This window comes from Cryptotermes secundus, unplaced genomic scaffold (genome assembly GCF_002891405.2).
Source record: "Cryptotermes secundus unplaced genomic scaffold, Csec_1.0 scaffold220, whole genome shotgun sequence".
NCBI lineage: Eukaryota > Metazoa > Arthropoda > Insecta > Blattodea > Kalotermitidae > Cryptotermes > Cryptotermes secundus.
In genome coordinates this window covers 205,389-231,067 of record NW_019735557.1, presented here as the reverse complement: position 1 = coordinate 231,067, position 25,679 = coordinate 205,389, and the positions used below count along the sequence as shown (strand labels likewise).

At 42.9% G+C, this 25,679-nt stretch overlaps 1 protein-coding gene and 1 long non-coding RNA gene across 2 annotated transcripts in view; one reads left to right on the top strand and one right to left on the bottom strand.

Annotated features, from left to right (window-relative positions):
* The window catches only part of LOC111869550 (von Willebrand factor A domain-containing protein 8), a gene marked incomplete at its 3' end in the record, with an annotated part of 294,700 nt that overhangs the window by 132,420 nt on the left and 136,601 nt on the right, over nt 1-25,679 (bottom strand).
* On the top strand, nt 1,471-23,940 carry LOC117282720. The gene is made up of 2 exons (XR_004513570.1): nt 1,471-1,562; nt 22,893-23,940. It is a non-coding gene; the product is annotated as an uncharacterized LOC117282720 (long non-coding RNA).

The following is a 25,679-nucleotide window of genomic DNA, read 5'->3' as shown; positions in this document are numbered from 1 at the left end:
CATGTTTTCCACAGCTTAGGCTAAGAGATATCCACGGACGTCCGATAGGGGGTGAGTACAGTCACGGACCCCTATCAGGGCACAACAAATTGGTGGTAGCGGTAAGGTTTATAAGAGAAATTTTAGTGTCTCAATCGTTGCGGCATAACAACTACGTGGGATTTGGGGTCTTCACAGCGGTAACTATGAACAACACCGCCGTGTGATCTCAACGTTTGGCCTCCCCACTTAGGAACACTACGTGGGATTTGAGGTCATCACAGCGGTGACTATGAACGCCGTCGCCATGTGATCTCAATGTGTAGCCTCCTCACTCATGAACACTACGTGGGATTTGGGGTCTTCACAGCGGTGATCTACATGGCGCCACATCTCAGGAAACGGCATTCTTTAGTAACTGTTTTGTTTGTCTTCTCCTACAATCCTCTCTCAATCTGTATAATTAATTTTCAACTTTGCTGCACATTACAATAACACTGTTCTTGGTACCAAACTGATAGATACGATATCTGGCCGTTTTCAGTCCTTCCAGTGCACCCAAGAATACTGATTTAAAATTAGCAACTTCCNAGCAGCGGGAGGGATACCTCCATGCCCCCCTACGCCGCTAGGGCAGTACAGTAAGTGCTGTACCATCCACCGTACTCCCCGGAATTAAGCCCTTGTGACTTCGACTTCATTCCTGAAATGAAGGAACCACTTCGTGGCATCCGCTTCAGAACTGTTCCAGAGATTCTTCAGGCAGTAGACCGCTCCATTGGAACTCTCAACACAACAGGCGCTGCTAAAGGTATCCTACGACTTCCACATCGCTGACAACGGGTTGTACACAGTGCTGGTGACTATACTGAAGGACAGTAAAACTTCGAAACATGCATCTATTTTGTATCAGTTGTAAATAAATAGTTGCCACTATTAAAGTTCCAACCCTCGTGTATGCCTAGTTACACTATTTTCTCAACAAGTGAGTCTTACGTGGGATTTGGGGTCTTCACAGCGGTGACTATGAACGCCGCCGCCGTGTGATCTCAATGTGCAGCATCCTCACTCAGGAACACTACGTGGGATTTGGGGTCTTCACAGCGGTGACTACAACCGTGAACGCAGCCGCCGTGTGATCTTAGTGTGTAGCCTCCCCTCTTAGGAACACTATGTTGTGCCCCAGGTTATTAATGGGTAAGTTTTATCCTAACAAGGGTTCAAATTTACGAATTATTGATTAGAAAATAATTATAAGTTTTATAAATTTAACAACGTCGGGTGAACCACAAGTTGTAACCCGCCGGAAGCCAGAGTTGAGACGCCGCACATTCTTTAGCCATCCGGTGTCAGTTGTACAGTCTATAGAAATTGCTGACAAATCAAGGGACGACACGAGGCAAGTCTCGCCAACGCGCAGTTTGCTGACTTTAGGGGTTTTGCACGAGCAGCTTTTCGTGATGTTGAATGTTGAGGGGTTCAGACGGAAAGAGCCGCGAACACTCTGATTTTAGGAATAGCTCAGAACAGTCGCGTAGTAGGAAGGAGACGCGATGGAGTCAGATGTCTTCCTTTTTGTGAGCGTGAGTACTTGCCTGTGTTCGGATCACTGATGATTGTCAATATATGATTCTGGTTCAATGATTTTGGTTAAACTGTTTTAGTGTATAAACTTTGGAGTGTAACCGAGTAATTCTGAATTATTGAGTGATGGTTTAGATACCAGCATTTGGTTAATAATTAAGTTTGGATGGTAACCATTTGTATTTATGCTGACATGTTGGTTTGAGGTTGTAGAGAATGCTAATCATGTGAGTTTGGTAATTTAATGAAGTTTGAAAGTGCTCGTGCATTTGAATGTTTTGTTTGTCAACATTTATGCAATTGTTACATATAAAATGATAGAATTTTGTACGAAAAGGCGAATGATTTTGGCTCTCACATTTTTAGGAGGATTGACTTTGCTGGTTCATTTTGTGGAAAGTAACTGGACACCGGGTAAAGGCAGGAACCATGTAGCTGTAGTGGACAAGAATTCAAGTAATGAGAATAATTGCTGGTTGTATGAAGAGTCTGAAACAGTAGAAGCATGTCATCCGTGTACTGAGTTTGAAGTTACAAGTAAAAGTGTTGGTTTGTGCCATTTAGGATTAGCGTATTATGGACAGTTAAATGTAGGAACTTAAAACCAGGGGTTTAATCGAAGGTCTTGTGTATACTGACAAGTTGTTTTTGTTTTATTATACATTACTTTATTGTTGTTGGAGTACTCGAGTTATTTGTGGATCCCCCGAGTGCCAGCATGTTTTCCACAGCTTAGGCTAAGAGATATCCACGGACGTCCGATAGGGGGTGAGTACAGTCACGGACCCCTATCAGGGCACAACAAATTGGTGGTAGCGGTAAGGTTTATAAGAGAAATTTTAGTGTCTCAATCGTTGCGGCATAACAACTACGTGGGATTTGGGGTCTTCACAGCGGTAACTATGAACAACACCGCCGTGTGATCTCAACGTTTGGCCTCCCCACTTAGGAACACTACGTGGGATTTGAGGTCATCACAGCGGTGACTATGAACGCCGTCGCCATGTGATCTCAATGTGTAGCCTCCTCACTCATGAACACTACGTGGGATTTGGGGTCTTCACAGCGGTGATCTACATGGCGCCACATCTCAGGAAACGGCATTCTTTAGTAACTGTTTTGTTTGTCTTCTCCTACAATCCTCTCTCAATCTGTATAATTAATTTTCAACTTTGCTGCACATTACAATAACACTGTTCTTGGTACCAAACTGATAGATACGATATCTGGCCGTTTTCAGTCCTTCCAGTGCACCCAAGAATACTGATTTAAAATTAGCAACTTCCTCTTCCTCTTCTGGTTCTTCTACTGGCCTAGTCAGATGATCTAACATCTGGTCGGCACTCCGGACATGAGAAAACTCGAGAGCACTGTCACATGTTGTGTAGTCCTCGAACTGCACTCTTTGCCGGTCATTCTCTTCATCTTCACAGAGTTCGAGTGCACTGCCAGCATTCCTGCTGATTTGATCATTTGAAGAAAAACACACACACTTCTCAACGCAGTTTTTGATTGCAGGTGTTATGCATTTCCAAGGTTCTGCTATTAAGCGCATTGCAGATAAAACAACCAGCTTCATCTGTGTTGCATCTTGGAGCAGCCCCTCACCTATCTTGGCTAAAGTCATCCAATTCAGCTGTTTTCTGTAAGGGAATTTTAATGCATGGATGTCTCCCGGTGTGGCTGCGTGGTATAGATAGCTGGGAGAAATACAACCATGAAGTTGCTGAGAAACGTCGCGTTCTTCGGACGAGCAGCACACTGACACAAGTGACGTTTTGCAACTTTTAGCAACAAGTCTTCTAACCATTTGAGTGAGGTATTATCCAGATATTTTGATGACTATCCAAGAATTTGTATTAGTTTCTTATTTTGTAGGTACTTTTTTGAAGGGATGTGGACGTCTATAATTTTCCACTTGCCTTAATGGAAGTTTTTCACCACCATCTTCAGTTCATGCAAGGAGAACAGTAACCCGCCGTTTAGATTTTGTACCACCATGGCAAAAGTGTCCCCGATAAGCGAATGTTTTGCTAGGTCGTAAACTGAAAAACAGACCTGTCTCGTCAGTAATTTTTCAAATCTTCTACAATTACTGGATCAAGACTCCTCCTCTCACCTGATAGATTTCCGTAAGCCACATCGGGTCTCCTCTCAAATCTGCCGATCCAACCATTGGAAGCTATTCCCAGAGGAGCAGAGATAAGTAAGCCCTTCACCTTGAGGTGGGTGCCATCTATGGAAGCATTATTCATCACGTGCTTGCTTGAGCTATGCACCAAATGCAGATTCCGGTTCATCCTGTGGCGAACATTTCAATGACTTCCGCTGCTTGGAGAATGGTCCGCACTGTATGAGACTTCTTTAAATCTCCTCACGGTTCTTCACAACAGGGTTTAGTGTGGGCACTGAAAATCTAAACTGTGATGCCTGTTCAATATGTGTTCCAAAATGTGCTGAAATATCTTTTTTATCGCTTACTGTGATTTAGGTTTCCCTTTATTAGCCACATGTTATACTCTTTCTGTGAAATTCGTCTTAGCCTATAACAAAAGTAGGTCTTTACGAATTGAAGTCATATAGGCATAAGAAAGTTGAACAGTTTAACCGGAGTGAATTTATGTTAAATGTTTCACTCATGAAAACACAATGATCTCTGTGCTGCAATACTCATTCTTTAGTACACTTGTCAGACATGGGACAGACAAAATACACTCTGTTGGTTACTGTATACTAAGTTGCATCAAGGTTCAACGCCGGGACAGCATGGTCAAGCTTCGTGGCGGAGGGAAAATCAGCTCTGCGCCTTATGCCGTAGTGAAATCACGCGGTGCATGCACGAATCACTTGTAGCCGTGCATCAGCCACTTTACTGACATTTTCACACTGAACTATTTGTGACTGGTAACAGGGAAGAAGGTCCGTTTTCTCCGGCAAAAAATTGTGAGAATTACAAAATTTAAAATACATTTTTGTAGCCAGAACCAGAAAAATGAAGCGCAAATTAATGAAAAACGTAAAGCTGCGAAAACGCAGAATCCGTTAAAGTTTAACATTAAAGTTACGGGCATTTAGCAGGGACCATGCAAAAAGTGCGTAAATTCGCGAAAAACGTAAAATCCGGCCTCGTAAAATCGAAGTTCCACTAACGGGCTGGCAGAGAAAGAATTCAGTTTTCAGTTCAATATATTATTCACTCTGCAGGATTCTGAGGACAGTATCGTACTACAGCAAGGTTGGTTCAGGCACTATGCTATGAGTCAGAAGGTCGCGGGCTCGATTCTCGATGAGGTCACTGACTTTTTCAATTGACCTAATCATCCAACCGCTCTATTGCCCTGGGGTCAACTCAGCATCTAACAGAAATAGTACCACGAATCTTTCTAAGGGTAAAGGGGCGGCCGGCGAGTAAGGCAGACAACCTTACCGCCATCCTTGAGCGACTGTCTAGATAAAATGTGGGAGCCTCGACGTCTCACAACCCTATGGGCCTTCACGACCTGTTACAGTGATAACTTTGTTTTTCACCTTTACCTTTAGTACTAACATTCTTGACTTGCTAAAGGGTTCTGAATAATCGAAACTGCTGAGTTTTTGGACTTTTCCATCGTCCAGTATTTTAAAGAACAGAAAGCTTTGGACACTAGATCTGTTTCCGTCCGCATTGGTGGGAGGTACCTGTTCGGTCCTCCCATCCTTACACCTGAGGAGAGAAACAGATCCGATCCCGAAACGTTGTATTTTTTAAACTATCGGACGATGGGCAAATCCCAAAAACTCTTTAATGCCGAGTGTTTCTGCAATTTGACCACCGTCACATATCTCAGAACACAAAATATACCGTGAGCTGGATCCGCTGCCGTCCTCAGGCAAAGGGCACGCACTCAGTTGGGTCAATTTCAAATCACTGAATCGATAATCGATATCTTACTGTTCTGTAATAACAATAACAGAAGAGGAGGTCCTCAGTGCCACCTCCATAACCAAGAATGACGGGACTGTAGTTGAGACAGGGCAGTCCAAACGGGTGCTCCACTGCTTTCTGGAGCTCCATGGCGGCGCCCTTCTACTTCTTTTAAAACTCAGTGATATGAGACATAGACGGAGTAGCCCAGGGGCAAGGCGGCACGTGACACATGACCCACTCCAAAGAAATTGAGTATATGGAGTACGCCCCTCTAGAAACCTAGAAAAATTATTTACAACAAAACGTCGGGGGGGCGCGCCATAGCTCAAGCGGTTAGTGGCTGTCTTCCCACCGCGGCAGCCCGGGTTCGATCCCGGGTCTGGTCAAGTGGGATTTGTGGTGGACAAAGTGGCGCTGGGGTAGGTTTTCTCCGAGTACTTCGGTTTCCCTTGCCAATCTTCATTCCACCAATTGCTCCACAATCACCCTCACCTATCATCTGGGGCTGGTACAATAGGCCAGAAGTGGCCGCAGTACAAGGGACTTTGTTCCACTTCACTAGCATAATACTACAAAACGTCAAAATACAATATTATTTATTCCAGCATTAAATTAACTGTTAAGAATGAGGTGAAATAAATGTGTAGGCAATACCAACGAGCATAATTATTTATGACGGGGAGCTCTACCGGAGACAGTTCTTCATTTTTTGTACTTAACAATAATTTACTCTTTTTGAACTCAGTTCTAGTTGTCTACTAAATACGAATAACAGATAAAATGTTCAATATTTCCGCAGGAACGAAAATTTGCATTGCTCTTAAAAACTCTTCAGACACGGCAAACCACTTATGCAATGTTATTGATAGTGCATAACTTCTTACACGTAAAGACAGTTTTACGTAACACTTGAGATTCTCACGATGGCAGAGATTAAGATTACTGTGTTCTAATAAATGAAGCCGTGCAATCACGCCATTACCCTAAAGATTACAGCTGCAGGTTGTTCCGAAAAGTTGGTGACACTCTACAGGATTACATGGCATAAAATCGCATAAGAAATTCGCAGACATTCTCACGTGAGAAAATATGTTTTCGTACGTCCCACGTTAGTCAACATGCTCGATATAAAAAGCGTCGGTAGCCCTTCCATACCGCGTTTCTAGATCTCCCAGGCGTTACATTCTCATGGAATGTGAGTTGAGGTACGATGTTTGAGGAAATGGAATTTTTTTTTTTCAGAATACTGCGAAGCAGATTAAGAACCTTGACAACAGACGATATGCAGATACATCACTCACTAATACGAATCACTGGATCAGCAAAATCCAGCATAAGATACCGTGACGGGGTCAGCTTCTTAAAGAGACCTGCGCGTAGATTCATGTCGGGCACTGTCATATTCTGAGTGGGCACGCTGAACTTCGCAGAAAAGCCTTAGCAATCCCTTTTCGGACCTGTGTTGTCGGAGAAATGCAAGCTGTTGGCGATATACGGAAGGGCAAAGTCTTGCATTTCCTGTATTTTGAAACTAGCTTTTACTCGTTACACTTGTAGAAACACTGACAATGAGGGACAGGATCCCAATTTTTCAGCTGTAACTTGATTAGATAGGATGTGTTATATGTCGCTTTTCCGATACCATCGCGCCCCATTCCCGCCTCTTAACTTGTATCGTTTTGCGTTTGAGTTGCGTTGTTATAACACAGTTGCAAAGGACTTTTTCTTTACAGACAGAACAAAAAAGAACAACAACACAAGGCGATGAGGCAGCTTACGCGGAAAGCCGAGTTTTATCAAAGCAAGTTACGGTGGGCGAAATCTAATGTCCGTTGCAAATTCTGTCAGCCATGTTATTTCTGTTGGCACCGTTCATTCTTCCATCCAACATACACTTCATTTACCTGTAATTTTCTTGCACTTCCCATTATATTCCTATATTACATTATCGGTGTTATTATGTACAAGACATTAGACTATAAAAAACTCGGCGGCTTTTAGCCCGCAAGCGAAATATACCGACCGAGCGACCGCCACTTGTTGGCGAAGTTAGTGCCAACGTTTGCGGATAGAGGGTGTCCCGTGTTCAGCGCAATGGATCCCCACGGCCGTTAATCTCAGTTTTCTAGACCAGAGCCGCTACTTTTCCTTTCAAGTGCCCCCTCAATTATCCTCACGAGGATGAGCGGCTCCCGTTCCAGACACACTACTATTCAGAAAATCTGGTAGCGCTGGGAATCGAACCTGGGACCTCTGGATATGTAGCCATGTAGCCAGGAGCTCTGACCACTAGACCACAGCGGCGGCCCTGTATTAGATTATACTCTACTTTATGATATTTTCGATTTCCGGCAAGAACATGAGATTTGTTTTGCTCTCCACAGTGTCCATACCGGTTTGGGGGTTCCTCCAGTCTCTTATTCAATGCATATCGGGGGCTCTAACCTCGAAGTCTAGACGACAGGGGCGTGTAGTTGACCACTCGCTTCCATCTAGTGCGGAGATTAAGAATGCGTAGAGCTATACCTCCATGAATCTTCATGGCGTTATGTTTAATTAAGAACGGGAAAAATTTACTTTATAATACATTTCTTCTTGTTTGTCGCCGCCTCCCCGTTATTCTTTCGTGCATTTGCAGTGCAGTATTCAGTTTCCACACGGCATGCTACCTTCGCATTATTGCTCTGGCATTCGTGACACACAGCTCTGTTACACTGCACACTGTTTAACACGCGGCTGTTGCGACGTGCATTCTCTTTCATGTCTACAGTTCTTTCTATGGTTTACTATTTTTCTTACCCTATTTCCCATTTTGCACCCAACCCTATTACAATATTATCCTAATTTATTTATCTGTGTTCTCTTCGTGCAATTTATTATCGTTCACAAACCGGCACCAATTTCTCTTTCACGTTAAGTCACTTTTCAACTAAAAATTCTGTTCTCCATATTGTTGTCTTTGACACCTCTGTAGTATATATTTAGCACCCTCTTTCGTAAACATTAAGGGCAGCTACCGTTGTCCGTTCCTCTTCTCAGCCATCTTAGTTTCCATAATCATGCGTTCATTCGTGCTATATCATGTCTTTCATTTCTACACCATTCGGTGTACTGTTCCTTACCCCATGTGTATTTCACTCTCCCATCATCGAAAATAGATCTTTCTCTCTATTAACACTCCGTCATTCCTTAATGACTGTAATTTGCTGAGTTTATTCTGCCAAATGCAAGCCAAACCTTTTTTTTTCCAGCTCCTGTTTCATCTTCTTTGTCCAGGTTTCGGATGCTATGATTCTTTTCTGCCATTCATACGTAGTCTGACAATAAAGTTCGCGAAAGTAAAAGTAAAAGTGCTACATATCTCATTGCTGAATATCATCGTGGTCGCCTTCAAAGTACTCCTTTGGGAAGCTTTGCACCGAGGCCAGCGCCTATTCCACCCTTCAAAACAATTCTGTAACTCGTTCTGTGGAATGGCCTTCAGAGCTGCCGTTGTATTACTCCTGATGTCATCAATGTCACCAAAATGCCTCCTTTCAATATTTCCTTTATCTTGGGGAACAGAAACAAAGTCACTGGGAGCTAGATCCGGTGAACAGGGAGGGTGTTCCAGCATAGTTATTTGTTTACTAGCTAAAAATTCCCTCACAGACAGTGCCGTGTGGGCAGGTCCTTTTGGACCATTTTTGCACATACCTTCCTCATGTGAAGATCTTAAAATTTTCTTAACTGTTTCTCTGTCGATGTTCGCTAGCTCTGCTATGCTCCCGACAGTCAGCCGACGATTCCCACGCACAATTTTACGAACTTTGATATCTTTTCTTCAGTTCTTCTCGTTGCTGGCCGTCCTCATCGCTCTTCGTCAATGACACTTTCTCTTCCCTCAGAAAAACGTGTCACCCACTTCTAAACTGCTGTTTTTTATAGCAGTATCCCCGTAAACTTCCCTTCACAGTCAGATTTCCTGACAGGAGTGAATGGGAAGACGGGTTTCGGCCCGATAGAAAAGGGGGACTGACCTGTTATACAGATGGTTCCAAGATAAATAAGGGCACTGGAGCTGGTGTCTACTCCTATGGCACGAGGCGGAAACTTAGTGTCAGCCTTGGGCAGTACATGACAGTATTCCAGGCAGAAGTATATGCCATTATGGCATGTATTATGGAGAATTTAGATAGGAACTACAGAAACAGGAACATCTACGTTCTATCTGACAGCCAAGCTGCACTTAAAGCGCTGGAACAAGCACCAGATCAACTCAAAATTGGTCTGGGATTGCCACCAAACCCACATGTAACTGGCCAAACATAACAGGGTACAACTGATATAGGTGCCGGGGCATGAGGGTATTGCTGGAAACGAAACAGCAGACAAATTAGCTAAGATTGGAGCTGAACACCCGTTCATATGACCTGAACCAGCCTGTGGCATCTCTATAGGAGTCGCTAAACAGGCAATCAGGGACTGGACAAATATGAATCACAAGAAATACTGGGGGTCCTTGACTGGACTCAGGCAAGCAAAGGGACTCATACGAGGACCCTCTACCAAAAGATCGAAGGAATTGTTGAAGTTAAACAGGAAACAGCTACGATGGGTGGTAGGTATACTTACAGGACACTGGAACCTTAAATGACACCTCTTCAAATTGGGACTAAGTAATAGTCCAACTTGTGAGAGGTGTCAAGAAGAAAATCAAACAGCCACACATATCCTGTGTGAATGTGAGGCCTTAGCTTATTTAAGATTGCGTCACTTGGGTCAATATTATATGGAACCAAGTGACTATTTCGACGTCCCCACGTACAAAATCCTGCGCTTCATTCGAAGTGCAGGATTGCTGAGAGTATAATCAAAAGGGGAAGGACAACAGATCACTGTGGTTGCGGTGCAAGGGCCAAGATGGTCCACCCTTTGTACATTCATTCATCCCCGTAAACATGCACTAATATCTCTCTGATTTCGCTTCCACTCTTGCTAATTTTAACAAGAAACGTAACATTCGTTACGACATTCTCGCGACTGCACACAAAAAACACTCAGACATTAACAGACTCCCATGGATAAACAGAGCTGTGAAACGCTGATGTGCCAATGTCATCAAATCATCTTGAGATATGTATCCATTGCTGCAACGGCAAGCACACAGTGGCGAGTTCGCGAACTTTATGGTCACACCAGGTAACACTCTGTTACCTGGTTTTGGATGTCTGTACGCATAATTCATTGCTAATATCTTGCTGTCCCCTCACATCATCTTCCACCTCCTCCTATCTCCATCTTCGTCACCCGTCTTCGTACACCCGGATGATAAGGAGAAAACCACATTCTCGAGAGGCTAAGGATTCTGGAAGTTTAGAGTGATGCCCTTTGGGCTGTGCAACGCTCCTGCGACATTCGAAAGGCTAATGGAGACAGTGCTGTGAGGTCTCACGCACGATTCTTGTCTCGTGTACTTAGAAGACGTAATCGTTAATTGGTCGCACTCTCCAAGAACACTTGACCAAGCTGCGAAAAGTATTACAGCGGTTCCGGGAAGCCCGCCCAAGTCCTAGTCCAGAGAACTGTCAACTCTTTCAGAAGGAGGTACGCTACCTCGGGCATATCGTATCACCTGGAGGGATAACCACTGACCCAAAGCAACTGAAAGCCATGAAGGAATGGCCAAACCCGAAGAATAAGCATGAAGCTAGGAGATTCCTAGGGTTATGCACGTATTACAGACGATTTATTTCCGGTTTCGCGAACATTGTAAAACCACCAACCGAACTAACCGAGCAGAAGCAATCCTTTCAATGGTCAACACAGATGTGGAAGCAGCCTTCCAAACGCTGAAGAGAGCCCTGTGCGCCGCCCCGATTCTTGCATACCCGCAATATAGGAGAGAGGTTCGTCGTGGACACAGACGCCAGTAATGTCGGAAATGTAGGAGTACTCTCTCAAATACAGGACGGACAAGAGCGTGTCATAGCCTACTACAGCAAGACGCTAAATAAAGCAACAAAGCAGAGAGACACTACTGCGTCACCCGACGAGAACTACTTGCCATAGTGAGGACGCTGGAACATTTCCACAAGTACCCATACGGACAACGGTTCCATCTGCGCAAGGACCACCTTGCGCTTACCTGGCTCATGAGTTTCAAGAACTTAGAAGGACAAACTGCGCGCTGGATACAGCGCCTACAAGAGTACGACTTTACTTCTGAGCATCGTCAAGGCCGGAAACGAAGAGTTCACGTGACCCCTACTTCCTGTTGCGCCATCCATGTTACATTGTTCCCTTCTAAAGGTTGTTCGTCCCGAACACCCTAACGGTACATCCTCGTAACTTTTCATCCTGTTATTTCCGCGAATTCCTGCTAGCAACGTCTGCATTCTTAGCAATCCTAATAATTTCTTGCAGAATCGACCATGAAACTCTGTCTACTTCCTTCCATGTTTCATCTAGTCTAGTGCACACCGTGCACAGTCCAGGATTCACATAGCACTTCGTACATGCATTATAGAGCCTCGACTTTTATATCAATAACTACAGTCAGATATTCATCATTATTTATTGATGCTTGGTTTTAATAATGTCCCATGCTTGCTCCAGGCTCATTATTTTCTTAAGTTATACCTAAGCAACTGAAGGAATCTGTTGCTTCCATATTTTGGGCACATATAGGGTGACCAAATGTCACCTTTTCCTGGGATATCCCTTCTTGTTAAGGGTAATTTTTGATGTCGCGGGTTTGTTTTCTTTCTCTAAATTTAAGACTTGAACGCTTAACACCTCCAATAACATCTTCCAGTTTCAGGAAACTGTAAGTTTATGAACATGCGCTTTTGCAGAGCCGGCGAGTGACGTAACACGTCGCACGCGGCATGTCTGAAATACTGTCGCATGCAAAGTAAGAACTGGGAGTGTCGTGTTAATATGGTGACGTGCCGCCAGAAAGCCGGAATGGTTGATGAGATCAGGGTTGATTCCCTAGGCAACGACCAACGTTCCCGCTACAACGCCTAGGAATCAGAACGCATCTATTGCTATACAACAGCTAACTAACCTAAGTAAAGAATTGTTTGAGGCAGTTGCATGACAGCGGCTTGGAATCAGAACACATCCATTGCTATACAACATTTAGCATACCTAAGTAACGAATTGTTCGAGGCAGTTGAATAACAACGGCGAGAGAAACTCGTAGCAACGAGAGGACTACGCTAGCTAACTACTGAAGTTACCGCTAGTCCGTCCGACAGTAGTGTATAAGGGAAGACTTTGTCGGAACTGAGACCAGACCCCCGTGTGGAGGCGAAGTCGAATACCTCCACCGTGACCCTGCGAGTCTTAGGAAGAGACTAAAAGGGAAGTCTCACATGTGAGACAGTAAAATATGGTCGCGAGTACTAAGGGGCTCGGACAGCGGCCTCCGTAGTGTAGAGGTAACGTTCCCACCTCATGACTCGTAGTACGCGGGATCAAATACCCGGCGGAGGTCGTCGAATTTTTAAGGGCGGAAAAATTCAGGGTACAAGTCCTCCGGGAGGGACTTTAAGCCGTGGGTCCCGTGTCGTAGCTTTACGGCACGTAAAAGAACCTCATATCTCCAAAGGAGGTCACTGAGCCAAATTAACAGACGTTTCCCGCCCAACAGCAGTCTCTAATACCTCTGGTAGATGGGGGAAGCATTATAGACACCTCTCAGCTAGTAGAGCCGGTCTCGCTGGCTGGGCGGGACTGATGGTAAGCACCAGTACCGGTAAGATATAGAGACGGGTAGAAATCATAGAGGGAAGCACAATGGACCAATACAGGTCTCAGTGCATGGGGAAACCCACCCTCTCCAATAACTAACTAAGGGACTCGGACCCGAGAAAGACTGCGCTGGAAAGGACCAGCAGTATATACAAAAGGCATACCCGTCCTCCCGTCAGAGAGGGCGCCCCACAAAAACAAGACCGTAAATGCCAAACAGTAATAAATATCTGGTTATGAGTCCCAGATGGGGTTCGACACCAAGACTTACTGGCTGACTGACCGTCAGTCGCAATGTGACTTGCGACTTGAAACCAGATTACAAGGAGCCGAGATACAAAGTGATATGAAAAGATTACAGAGACACAGATAAGGCATTCCACCGAGATTAGCGGTGCAAAAAGTGTTGTAACACTGAAGAAGAAACGTCTAAAGGGCTTTATAAGTTGAGAATGAGTGTAATTGTGAGTTTAAAAGTGACTGCCCATATAAATATTCGTTCAGATCCGAGAACCCACATAATTTCTTGACCCGTTACCTAGCAAACAGGCGACAGTATTATCCCCATTAATTTGTTCTCGTATTCGTAGATATTTGCTGGTACTATCTAACAATGTACTCAGTCAGTAGTCACACTTTCAAGAACAAAGAAATCGCTGTGTTTGTGCCCGGTATTGCATATTTTGTTTTGTAAATATAATTTTGTTTTTCAGTTTTAGACAAATTTGTGTTACTGTACAAGGGAAAGTTCACATTTTTTCCTTCTTTTTTTTTAATAATATGCAAAACATAAAGTGTAATTTAACAGTGAACTTAAAATAGACCTTGCTCGAAAGCGGGGAGAAACATAAATGAAACAGAACGTACTGTACTTCTTTTGGCTTATTTTGGACTTCACCCATCGTCTGGTATGTAAACGACAAAAGACCACGACGTTTCGGAGACTGGATCTGTCTCCGTCTTCAGGTGGATAAGCCAAAAGAAGTACAGTATACACCATCGTCAGAATCCTTTCAAGTCTATCAGAACGTACTGTATTCAAAACTTTCGTGTCTGTAGCAATCAAAGGTAGCTATGATTGGGCAAAAGATATTAACAGTGCCACGCACGCACGCACGCACGCATGCACAAATCCAGATGTGTCGTAATATCCCAAAGGTCAGTGAATTTTCCATTTCCATTTCCATGGTGCTAACATCCGTTGAATTCAAACTGTTACCTACTACGTTCTGAGAACGTATTTTGCTGTTGTGACATAGTTGGTAACCTTGCAATCACTTCATTTCCTTTCGTAGTGAGACCAGTGCCGATCAGAGTGGCCGCGCGGTCTAAGGCATGAACCGTCTTCGCCCGCTCGAACATTGGGAACGTTCGTTCTAATCCCATTCAAGGCATGGATGTCTTTATATGCGTTTATTCTGTTTGCGTTGTCCTGTGTAGCGGCCTTACAACGGGGGGATCTCCTGTCCAAGGAGCCCTACCGAATCTCTTTGGATTAAGAAACTGGAAAAGCGGCCCAGGTCCACAAGGGCTGTAGAGCAAAAGGCAAACAGAGAGACCAGTATGAAGAAAGCAGTCTTCTGGGAAGAGACCGGTCTCTTCGCTTGCGGATTTCTTATATTTTTCTTCTACCCTGAAGAAGGAGGCGATACGTTCCTCCGAAACGTCGGTTAACACCACATATACACGGTGCCAAATCCCAGAAAACTGCTTTCTTCATAGTCACCGCCGTGAAAGCCTCAAATCTTACAGAGAGACCAGTAATTTGTGTATTATTGTAGCGGGAACTGCGTGTCTGTCTGCGCAAATCCTGGTAGTGCAGCATCTTTTTCACATTTACTACACATAATCTGCAGAATCCACAATAAGTGTATATGTTCAGTAAGTACTGGTTCGTGAATGAGTTATGCCCAGTGGCGTAACTCATACACTTTTTTTGTTTACTTGGGTATCATTTTAATTCTCGTATTGGGGGTTTACTCAGGTCTGTCTGGTAGAGTTAGATCGGTGCATCTTTCAGTCTGTGTACAGTTTCGCTGTTGTGTAGGACGTTCACTGCTGGCGCATTAGTGTCGATTTATAATTTTCGTAAGTATGTGGTAACCTACTTCTTTATTTTACTGAGCGCTGTGTTCATTCTTCGTGGATCCTGTGGGTCTTTATGTACCAGGGTGCGTTCAGAATGGTTCGGAGAGTCTTGGACTGAAGGCGCTGGAGGATTTCGATGTTGGAATTAGAGGCTGTCCCCCATAACTGAATTCCATGGGTCCATATGAGCCTGAGTACTGCTCTGTATAGGGGGAGTTTGCTTTCATTGACAGTGTTGATCTGCTTCCGAGCAACAAGTGCATTTGCTTCGCTTTTCGGTTGAACTGTTTTCTTCTTGTTTTGATGTGCTTTGCCCATGTCAATCTGCTATCGAGATGCACGCCCAGGCATTTCACTTCATTTTTCTGGGGAAGATCAACACTGCCCATTTGCACTGTCGGACAGGTTTGGTTGCGTTGGGTGAATTTAATATGCGTGGATTTGTTTGATTTATTTTAATTCCCAATTTCTTCGCCCAATCTTCGATCTTCTTGTTGGTGGCTGGGAGTTCCACTGAGGCTATCGCTGGATCTTCATGTGTGGCAAAGTTGCTGTATCATCGGCGAAGGTAGCACTTCTTGTGTTGTCTGATGTCGGGAGGTCACTTGTGCAGCTACAGGACGGATCCCGAGACACTTCCTTGCGGCACGCCTGCTTCAGTTTCCTTTAAGTTTGTGATTTGGTCTTTGAATTTTACTTGAAAATGTCTCTCCGTTAGACACTATTATAATATTCTGTAATGTGTGTGAGGAAGGAGTTTTCTGATTTTGAACAAGAGGCCTGGGTGCCATACTTTATCAAATGTTTCTGTGATGTCTAGGAACGCAGCAGAGCAGTACCGTTTTTTTTAGATATTTCTCTTATAATCTCTGTAAGTCGGTGTATTTGTTCTGTGGTAGTGGTTCTGTCGAGATCCAAACTGACGGTCCGGGAGGAATCGGTTTTCTTCTACTGTTGGCGTAATCTCTTTGAGAAAATTTTGCACATCATCGTGAGTCGTCTTATCTGTCTATGTGAGCCGGCTTTCTCTAGCGGTTTACCATGTTGTGGGATCTTCATGACCTGCGCGACCTTCCAATGAACTGGGAAATATCCCGTTCTAATAACTGAGTTGCATATCCGAGTAGTTATTAGATGGAATTTCAAATATTCTTGCACTGTTTTGAATTTCCTTTCGTGCAAGGAATTTGATTGGTTGTCTTATTTGTAGCGGTTCTTTCAGCGCTTTGTTGATTTCTGTTTCGAGGTCTTCGTTTTGTGGCAGTTCATTTGGTTTAAGTGTATGGTAAAAGTGTTCGATTTTCTTAATCAATTCCGGCCCAGGTCTGGTCCGCGTTTCTGACTGGTGAGATGCGTTGTGTCGGTTGTTTTAGTCGTTTGGTTGCTTTCCAGAGTGAATAGTTAGTGTCAACTGTCGCTGGCGCACTGGAAAGTATTGCTGTAACAGATCTGCTAGACATTATTGTGACATGCTGCGCTATGGAGGACACCCTCCCCCCCGGCAGCGGTGACGTGCCGAGCGGAGCCGAGGTGAGGTGAGCCGAGTCCCAGTACACTGGTCGCTATGCAACGCGAGTAAACAGCGGTGACGTAACACGGGACGCCGCGGTTGCTATGCAGCCGTAAACAACTCCCGACAGCGTTGCTAGGCTGTCGGCAACACGGCGTCAGAAAACAGTGATGCCTATTACGTAACTGTTTTTTGTGTTGTCCGTAATGGGGCTAAAGAAGGAGCAGCGAAGACTATTCAACTTAGTTACGAGTTAGTCACGAGTTAGCCAGTAGCCAGGCCAACCAGTCAGTTGTAGCCTACCCTTCGCAGGCCAAGTAATTGTAATACTGCCGATGGCAGTAATTGTGAGATTGTAAACTGTGTGATTGTATGAGCGAGTATGAAATAAAACTCGCTATCCAATACGGCGTGAAGTTTTTGTCGCGTTATACACCCAACATGTGACATTATGTTTTATTGCGACTGAGATCCTCGAGGAAACGTTATTCAGTTAACGATCTGTGCCTGGATAACGAAGGCAAAAACTAAATTCGGGGAATATCTTGGTAATAAATTACGAATTGAACATTTCAACTTAATAATGAAATGATGTAGAGGTCAAAGGCATAAACTGAGTTACAATAAATACAGCCTTACAAAACAATAGGATAGAAAACACATTGTGCGGTTCGAGTACAGGGGGCGGGGTGCCAAATTTGGAAGAATCGGATTCGATGGAAGGGGATAGAACCATCGCGAATGACATCAAAGAATTCCAAATATTTCCTTTGTTGTTGTTGTTTGTTTCTCGACAGGAACTGTCCGTAACCTACTCCACAGAATATCGAATGATAGCATGATTATTTAAGATCAGTAGGCTGGTGTAGCAATAATATGCTGGACTTGAATTCGGGAGGTCCTCTATTCGAAACTCGGCCGGGACACCGGCTATCCCGGCTGAGGATTTTCGTGGTTTTCTCAATGGCTTCAAGCAAATGCAAGGATTATACCTGGATTGGACCACAGTAGCTTCCTTCTAGAATGTTTGAAATTAGTTATTCGCCAATCCACCCTACCACCCGACGCCGTGTAACCTGATACTGACGCCGACGTAAAATAAACCAGACTGACAGGACGACTTGTGAGTAGTGAGCTGGCGTCGTCTGAGGAAATATACCGGAGTTCTCTAGGAGGGAATGAGGAGAATCACGAAAAAATCTGTGAGGATAATCGGGGTCCCGTGTGATACTTGAAACGGAAACCTCCTGATACAAGAGAGAAGCGTTACCGCTTGAGCCACTTTGCCCGGTATGTTAAAAGTAACGTACGGTGTCGGTAACGGATTCAGTCCTGCTCCGTGTAAACACGCTTATTTTGCAAATATAATTTTATTGCTGTTCATAAAGTTCCATTCCGTTAAACAAGTGCAAACCAGTTGCTAATTTGCTCGGTAGATGGTTAGCTCATATGAACTTTTATGTGGTACTGTTTTCAACAATATCATGTTTAACTTGTAGCAACAAGCGCTGCAAGCTTCGCCTCCGCATTTAAACACGAATCACCTTTCTTAACTACGTAACAATTAATAACGAATTAGTAGCAGGAAATATCCAGTCATACCTTAATTCTTAAACAGCTTTACTTACACTTTTGCACAACTTCTTTGGATTAATGTCAACAAGAAGATCTGCAGATATTAATTTTCATGCAACAAAACGCTATAGAAGAAGAGGACTTAAACTGTGCCCTGTGCCAAGAGCCCTGAATGTAGCCAAGCAAATGCTTTCCTAGTGCGGTGAGTATTCAACATACACGTATATGAACTCTGTAGACTGCATCCTGTGGTGTATACAGATATAGCCATGCTACACGTTCCGATCATCAGGCCTTAAATGAAACACACTGCATGCAATATGGATCCGCATTGTTAACAGATTGCTGTGCTGTAGCAAATACTCATATATCTTGGGAATACATTCACAATATTTAAAGAAATAAAAAATGACAAAAAAAAAATGAATACAAGGATGACATAAAACATAATCATAAAAATTGATATTTATAATTTCAAGCTAGAAGGGGGCTGTTGCATTAGTCCTTGCTATGTTGTCGTGTAGTTTATAAATACAATTTTGTGGCATGCGATCTGTTGGCTAGTTGTTGCGTTTCTCCTGGTTATCCAAGTCCTCTGTGATAGAGGTCATGAGTATGTGTACTTAAATGTTTTAGAGCAGATCTGAGCGTAGCCCTATTAAATTTATGTAGTTGCATGAACTAATAAGTGTGTGGTTGTGGCTTTTATAGGTTGAGTAATGGTCACGTGGTATGTGTGGGTGGGGGAGAGGGAGGGTTACGTATGTGGGTAAGTTTTAATTATGACATCAAAAATGGGGTTATGCTTCATAGTATATGTGTCATTCAACTGTATTGATTTCTTAGTCAGGCTGTATATTTTGAAACGTTCGACAGTGTTTAGTGTGTGGCCTTTTTTTCTCGATTTTCATAGTGTGGTCTATCGTGTTGTATGTATGTCCAGTATCTAGGATGTGTTGCGCAAATTTCGAGTTGCATCTGTTAGTTCTTATATCTTCAATGTGTTCTTTAAAGCGGGCAACTTTTACATATCATGGCCCAAATACTAGGACCATACTAGGACCAACTATTCCGGAACACTAATCTTAAAACAGCCCACAAAACTAATAATACAATGAAACATCTAAAACCAAAAAACCAAATAACCGATATATACGGCAAGAGCGGGGTATACCAAATAAAATGCATAGCACAGAGAGGACGTACATTTAAAGCCCGCTTTAAAGAACACATTCAAAATATAAGAACTAACAGATGCAATTCGAAATTTGCACAACACATCCTAGATACTGGACATACATGCAACATGATAGACCAGACTATGAAAATCCTACACATAGAGAAAAATGGCCACAAGCCAAACACTCTCGAACGTTTCGATATGGTATATCATATTAATCAATAACGCAAGTTCTCAAAGCGTATATACTGTAGTAACAAACTTCGATAAGCCCATACAAACATGAATATAACACTGTCCTGTAAGCAGTAACCTAGAGTTACCTTACTTAGGCGTTTTCAGCATATATTACATGAAGATATTCAATAGCAGAGAGAGAGAGAGAGAGAGCGCCCTTTCCGGGATGCAGGAATAGTTTTTATTTAAATTAATTTTGTGTGACTGAAATCAATACAGTGTTCTAGACCATACATCACCCCGCACCCACCCAATCGGCATGTCCTCCAGTGGAAAGCGCCCTACCGGTTGGGGAACAGCGTGGTGGAGTATCCTAACCTAACTTGAAGTTATGTAGTGTATAATCATATATACCGGTTCCTTAAAACCATAATTTTGAACCCTGTCATTTACTCCACGCAACTGACCAAGCTACTGCACTGGCTAAGCTACGGTGCTGTCAAAGAGGATATCACGCTGTATCGGTTCACACAGTTAGCGCTGCGTGATTAGGCCATTACTGCAGGGGGACGGGAACTTCAGTTCACTGGTGTACATAGCAGAGACAAACATACATACATACATACATACATACATACATGTGACTACAGTTTTACGTTTACTTTACTCTACGGTATCAGATTATACTTCACAGTGTCAAATGGCAGAGACTGGCGAATGAGATGTAAAGAGTTGCAAGGAAGCGGTGGGGACTATTAGAGGTATTGTTCTGACATTCGTCCGGGACTGAAGAAAACCATGAAACCCCTCAGTCACGGTAGCTAGGTGTCCCGGTCGATATCCAAACCGAACTCAAGACACAAATATGGAGCACTACCGCTATACTAACCTGCTCGACATAAAAGTGCCACAGTGTACAGCGTAAGTACTTCCATTTGTTCAACATCCTCACTTCTACAGATCAGATGAAGCATTGCTGCCTTCGCTAACAATAATGTAACGCGGCCATAGGTTTAATCTTTTAAGTGTTCTTAGTTTGCTTTCAGTAATATTCCTTTCCTTTACTAATACTACAGTAGCCTTCTGAATAACATATCCTTTCTCCCGTCATCTCAACAACGAGTTTCCACAAATAATATGCGCAGTACAGAATGGTCAGAAGAAACACACACAGCCTCAAAGTAGAGTTGCAGAAGCGCGCATATTAGCGTCACCGTGGCTGCATGGTGATTTCCACATTACTTCACATCGGGATGGTTCACCAAATTTCATCGACACACTTTCAGCCTGGGTAAAATGGAATAACGACATCAGAGGCCTTACATTAGTAATACTTTGTTTTTTTATTTTCGCCTGACGGCCAATTTCAAAACCTCAAAACACGTACGGGCCGCAAGCGAAGTGAAATTAATTACAGGTATGTTTCTTTTTTTAAACGAAATTTTACATTAAGCTTTAAGCGATAAAATTGTTACTGTTAATGCAAAGAAAGATATTAATATAATGCTTAGGATTGAGTGTTTATTAAGAAGGGCGGAAGAGCGACAACGCGAAGCTTACCACAGTTTCTTTCCCACACGCTCCTCATGTCTGGGCGCATGTGACAAATACAGACTCGGAAACACCTTCCCAGCCCTTTATTGCCGAGTAGATTTCCTGATTTACTCCTGAAATTTTTAATTTCTTGATCGAACTGTTCACAAATATATGTGATTCTGGGAAGGCTTCATTCGTTATGCAGACACTAAGAGTGGAAACTTATAGCAGTCAAACATAAAAGCCGAGGAATCGAACAGGTCGACATGTATTACACAGGTCCTTACCACAGTGCAAATCTATAGTCTCCGTTCAAAATTCGGCTGAAACATTTTCAACAGTAACCTCAAATTGCATTAAAGTAAGTTCACTGCAGCTTCATAGCTGCGTACATCCTGGAAACGGGAGTTGGATTTTTGTTGAATTTCTTCTTCGTATTTCTAACGATCAGTGGACTTTTCCGTTCTCAGAATTCAGAGGCGAGCCACACTGTCTGATCGCAGTTAAAGTTCCGGCAGTCGAAGCTTCTCATCTAACGCTGCTATTTCACCAAATCGCTACTTACAGCTTTGCGTTCAGTTCACTGTGTTGAGTGATGTCAGTGCAAACCGCAAAGTAGTACAGCCACTCGTGATCATAAAGCGGATGGGAGGGTTTCCCCTGCATTTCCAGAACTAATTCCATTTCCGACTTCACGACACACACGCGATCCAGCACCTGACCTCGGCCCACGCAAAGAATGTCCGTACAGCAGAGAACACCTTCGTCCCCAGAGAATTTCTAAAATTGGGGGCGATTCCCTTTAACCTTAAGGAACTGAAGAATTTTGTAAGAGTGCATTCCGTCCGTGTTTATCTTACGGTCAGACAAACTCCTGTTAAGATGTGCTGTTTACTGCATACAGTGTGTACATGTGTACACTTATGTGGTGTGTTTAGAGCCACACACCACTTAGCGTGTGCAGTCAGTCATAAAACAGTGTGTACATGTGTACACGTATGTGGTGTGTTTAGAGCCACACACCACTTAGCGTGTGCAGTCAGTCATAAAACAGTGCGTACATGTGTACACGTATGTGGTGTGTTTAGAACCACACACCACTTAGCATGTGCAGTCAGTCATAAAACAGTGTGTACATGTGTACACGTATGTAGTGTGTTTAAAGCCACAAACCACATAGCGTGTGGAGTCAGTCATAAAACACAAGAACGATTTTCAGCATAAGACTGCATGACGGTAAGCCTGAAATAAATTAACAAATCATGAAACCAGTGTTAACATCTTTTCATAAAAGTCGTTATTTCTGATACGCAATCTTGTTACAATTAGCGAAATTTGCCATCAAGTTCATCCAATTTTCTAACGATTAAATAATCTTATAGCCCAATTTCTTTCGGCCTTACGTTTGCCATATTCATGGACAACAAACATTAAAGGGAAATTTGCATAATTTTATAAAATATTTTCAAACATATGAATCAGTAAAATTGATTTGTTGTAAATCATTAGAACGTGTAAATTTAATAATATGATAAAGGCATTGGCGGGCAATGGTAGGAGCTTTTAATGCTGTCTTATCCATGTAATGCCGAAAGTTTTATTATATTACATTTCAGGATCCTGTTGCATTGGGGCACTACTTTAAATCAGGATTCTGAAGATCGACGACCTACTGGCCTGCTGTAGAATTTATTTTCATTTTTCGAGACGCGTGCTGCTGTCCGGATCAAGCATGAACATTACGGGATCGGTTCCGCACAACCAGTTCACTTCACATGAACAATTTCAAATACATTAATTGACGCATCTGCACACACGTTCATACGGTGTGTGTGTCAGCCGAAGTGCAGAAGCTGACCATCTAAGAATGTTTCATATCCGCGAGTGAATACAGCATGCCCTTCGGAAACGACAGCAGGCTACGGAAGTAGCCAGACGCGCCACACCTGCGTCTTGCTTTGCTTACTCTTCGATTCCGAATATGGAGGCAGAAGACGCAGCCTTACGGCACACAAGGCATTCTCTTCACAGTCGCCACTGTCAGAACCCAGAACTTCACCTCTGACGTCTCTTCTCATTCCCGGAATTCTACGTGACAGCAGGGACAATGCAGCGGTTACCACGAGTATATGCACCACTCCTTTCCACATCAAAATGCTCTACGTTCTGGCTACACGATGTATACGCGTGTCTTGTCATACTCAGAATAAACAGCGGTTAGTTCGTTAAACAGCATTAAAGACTTCTCTTTGTAATTGACATGCATTTTATTTCTGCAAGGTAGAACAGAATTTAAGCATTTTATTTAGAAGAAAATCATGCTTAAAGTGGTTACAGAGATCAAATCACCACTTGACTATAATCAGCATCTTAACAAATCGAAACAACGGAGCACGCAAATTTAAGAGACGATGCCGAAATATGACAGCAATTATTTCGCTGCTTCTGCCTTGGAAACCACACATCTCGCGTGATTGATACGTGTATAAATGCCTACGTAAGATTCGTTTAAGATTAACCAATATACTGTGGCGTGCCGCCAAAAAGACGTCCATTGATAGGCAACGGCTGTGATAAGAATGTATACTTCAGTGGAAACGCAATACCAGCAGACCGTTGCATATGAATCGCCCAAACAACAAATGCGTTTCCCCGGAAATGAAAGGATATCCATGGAAAAAAATACTACCAGCGGATAAAACGGAACCCTTGAACACGATGTGTATTAGTCAGTCCGAGTGCATGTTATAAAAGTCCAGCTTCGACGAGACCAGTCAGTTCTTAGTGTAGCTCCGACTAGAGCAGAAGGAAGCCCAAGACACTTCACCGAGATCAGCGGTGCAAGGAACTGTGGTAGTGAAGTGACAGTGAACAACTGTACTTGCGAGTGTAAAAGAATTTGTCCAATAAACGTCTTAGCAAAATCTGAGACCCGCGTGAATTTACTTGTCGCGTTACATAGGCAACAGGCGACAATATATACATTTTCATTATTTTAATAACTAATTTCATATATACTACTGCAGAATAGCAATAATACTTTGAAATATTTTCACTTTTATGCAGTTACAAGTCGGATTCGAATTGAAATAACGATTAAAATGAAAGCATAACCTTTATTTAATTACACTCTGCTTATGGTTTTTGCAGCTTTGAATAATTTTATACGTATTTTTCACCACGTGATAGTCATGTGACCGAAGAATGTTCTAGAATGTATTATATCATAACAAATATGTCTGCATGTCGCTATACAAAAATAATTTATATCTTTTTTCAAACAGGATAAAATATTATAAAATTCTGAGAAGTGATTTGCCTCTGGCGTCTCAGATCCGTAGAAAAATTATCATATTTACACGAAACAGTTGCTTAAAACTTGCCAAGGCCACCTCGAACAATGAATGTCTCTCGATACTGCTACCGGTATAAAAATTGAGTAGAACGCTTTTACGAAAACATACAAAAGCAGCAATACAAATAGACCATAGCATAATGCCTTTATTGCCTCACAGCGTGGGGCTGTGGTTTCAATTTTCCTAATGCAAGAGAAAAGTGTTAAAGTGATTTTAAAGCAAATGAGTCTGTATAACAGCTCGCTTCAATTCAATTCAATTTCAAGCAATACTACGTTGTGAAGATAAGATCGCTGCGTCAGGGTACTGTAATTACGTACATCTACTCAGACGATCTGTTCTGGAAGCAATTTCATTTCAAACGGCGTCAGCACGAAGGATTGATGTTGAATTCGCACGCATCTTTTCTGCTACATGTTACGAGTTCCATCTGCAGTAGTCCAAACACCAAAACCCGATTCTGCTTTGGCGACGTTTTAACAACATACGCCGAAGTACGCCTAGCAGCAGCCTTGTAGCAGACGTTACAATACTAAGGCAGTTGGACACTGCTCGCTGTCCAGAGCAAGGCTTCACATATAAGGTTCCGCAAGAGAATTTTACTACAATATAAAAATTAAAATTTAAATATAATTATTATACAAATATTATATTTCTGGACATTATCCATCGTATTCTCTTTATTTAAACACCGTCTTGTTTATTTTTCAAAACAAGTTTCGGAGATTGGATTCTGTCTCTGTCTTCAGGTAAAACGTACTCAGTTGGTCCAAATCGCTAGATCTGTACCAGCAAAAAGATGGGGTATACAAGCCAAGCACAGCACAACCCATCTGCGCGAGCTAAGAAAACATTAAATTGTTAAAAACTCTATGCGTATGAGGCCTCGCACCAGAGAACTATGACGATAAAATTCATCGCCGGAGAGAAGCGTTACTCCTTATCGTGCCAACATAAGAAAAACAAATTTTCCTACTCAATCTACAACAGACGGAGCTGTAGTTTTTACTTCTGCTGTGATAACGGGACTTCAGATGGGAGAGATGT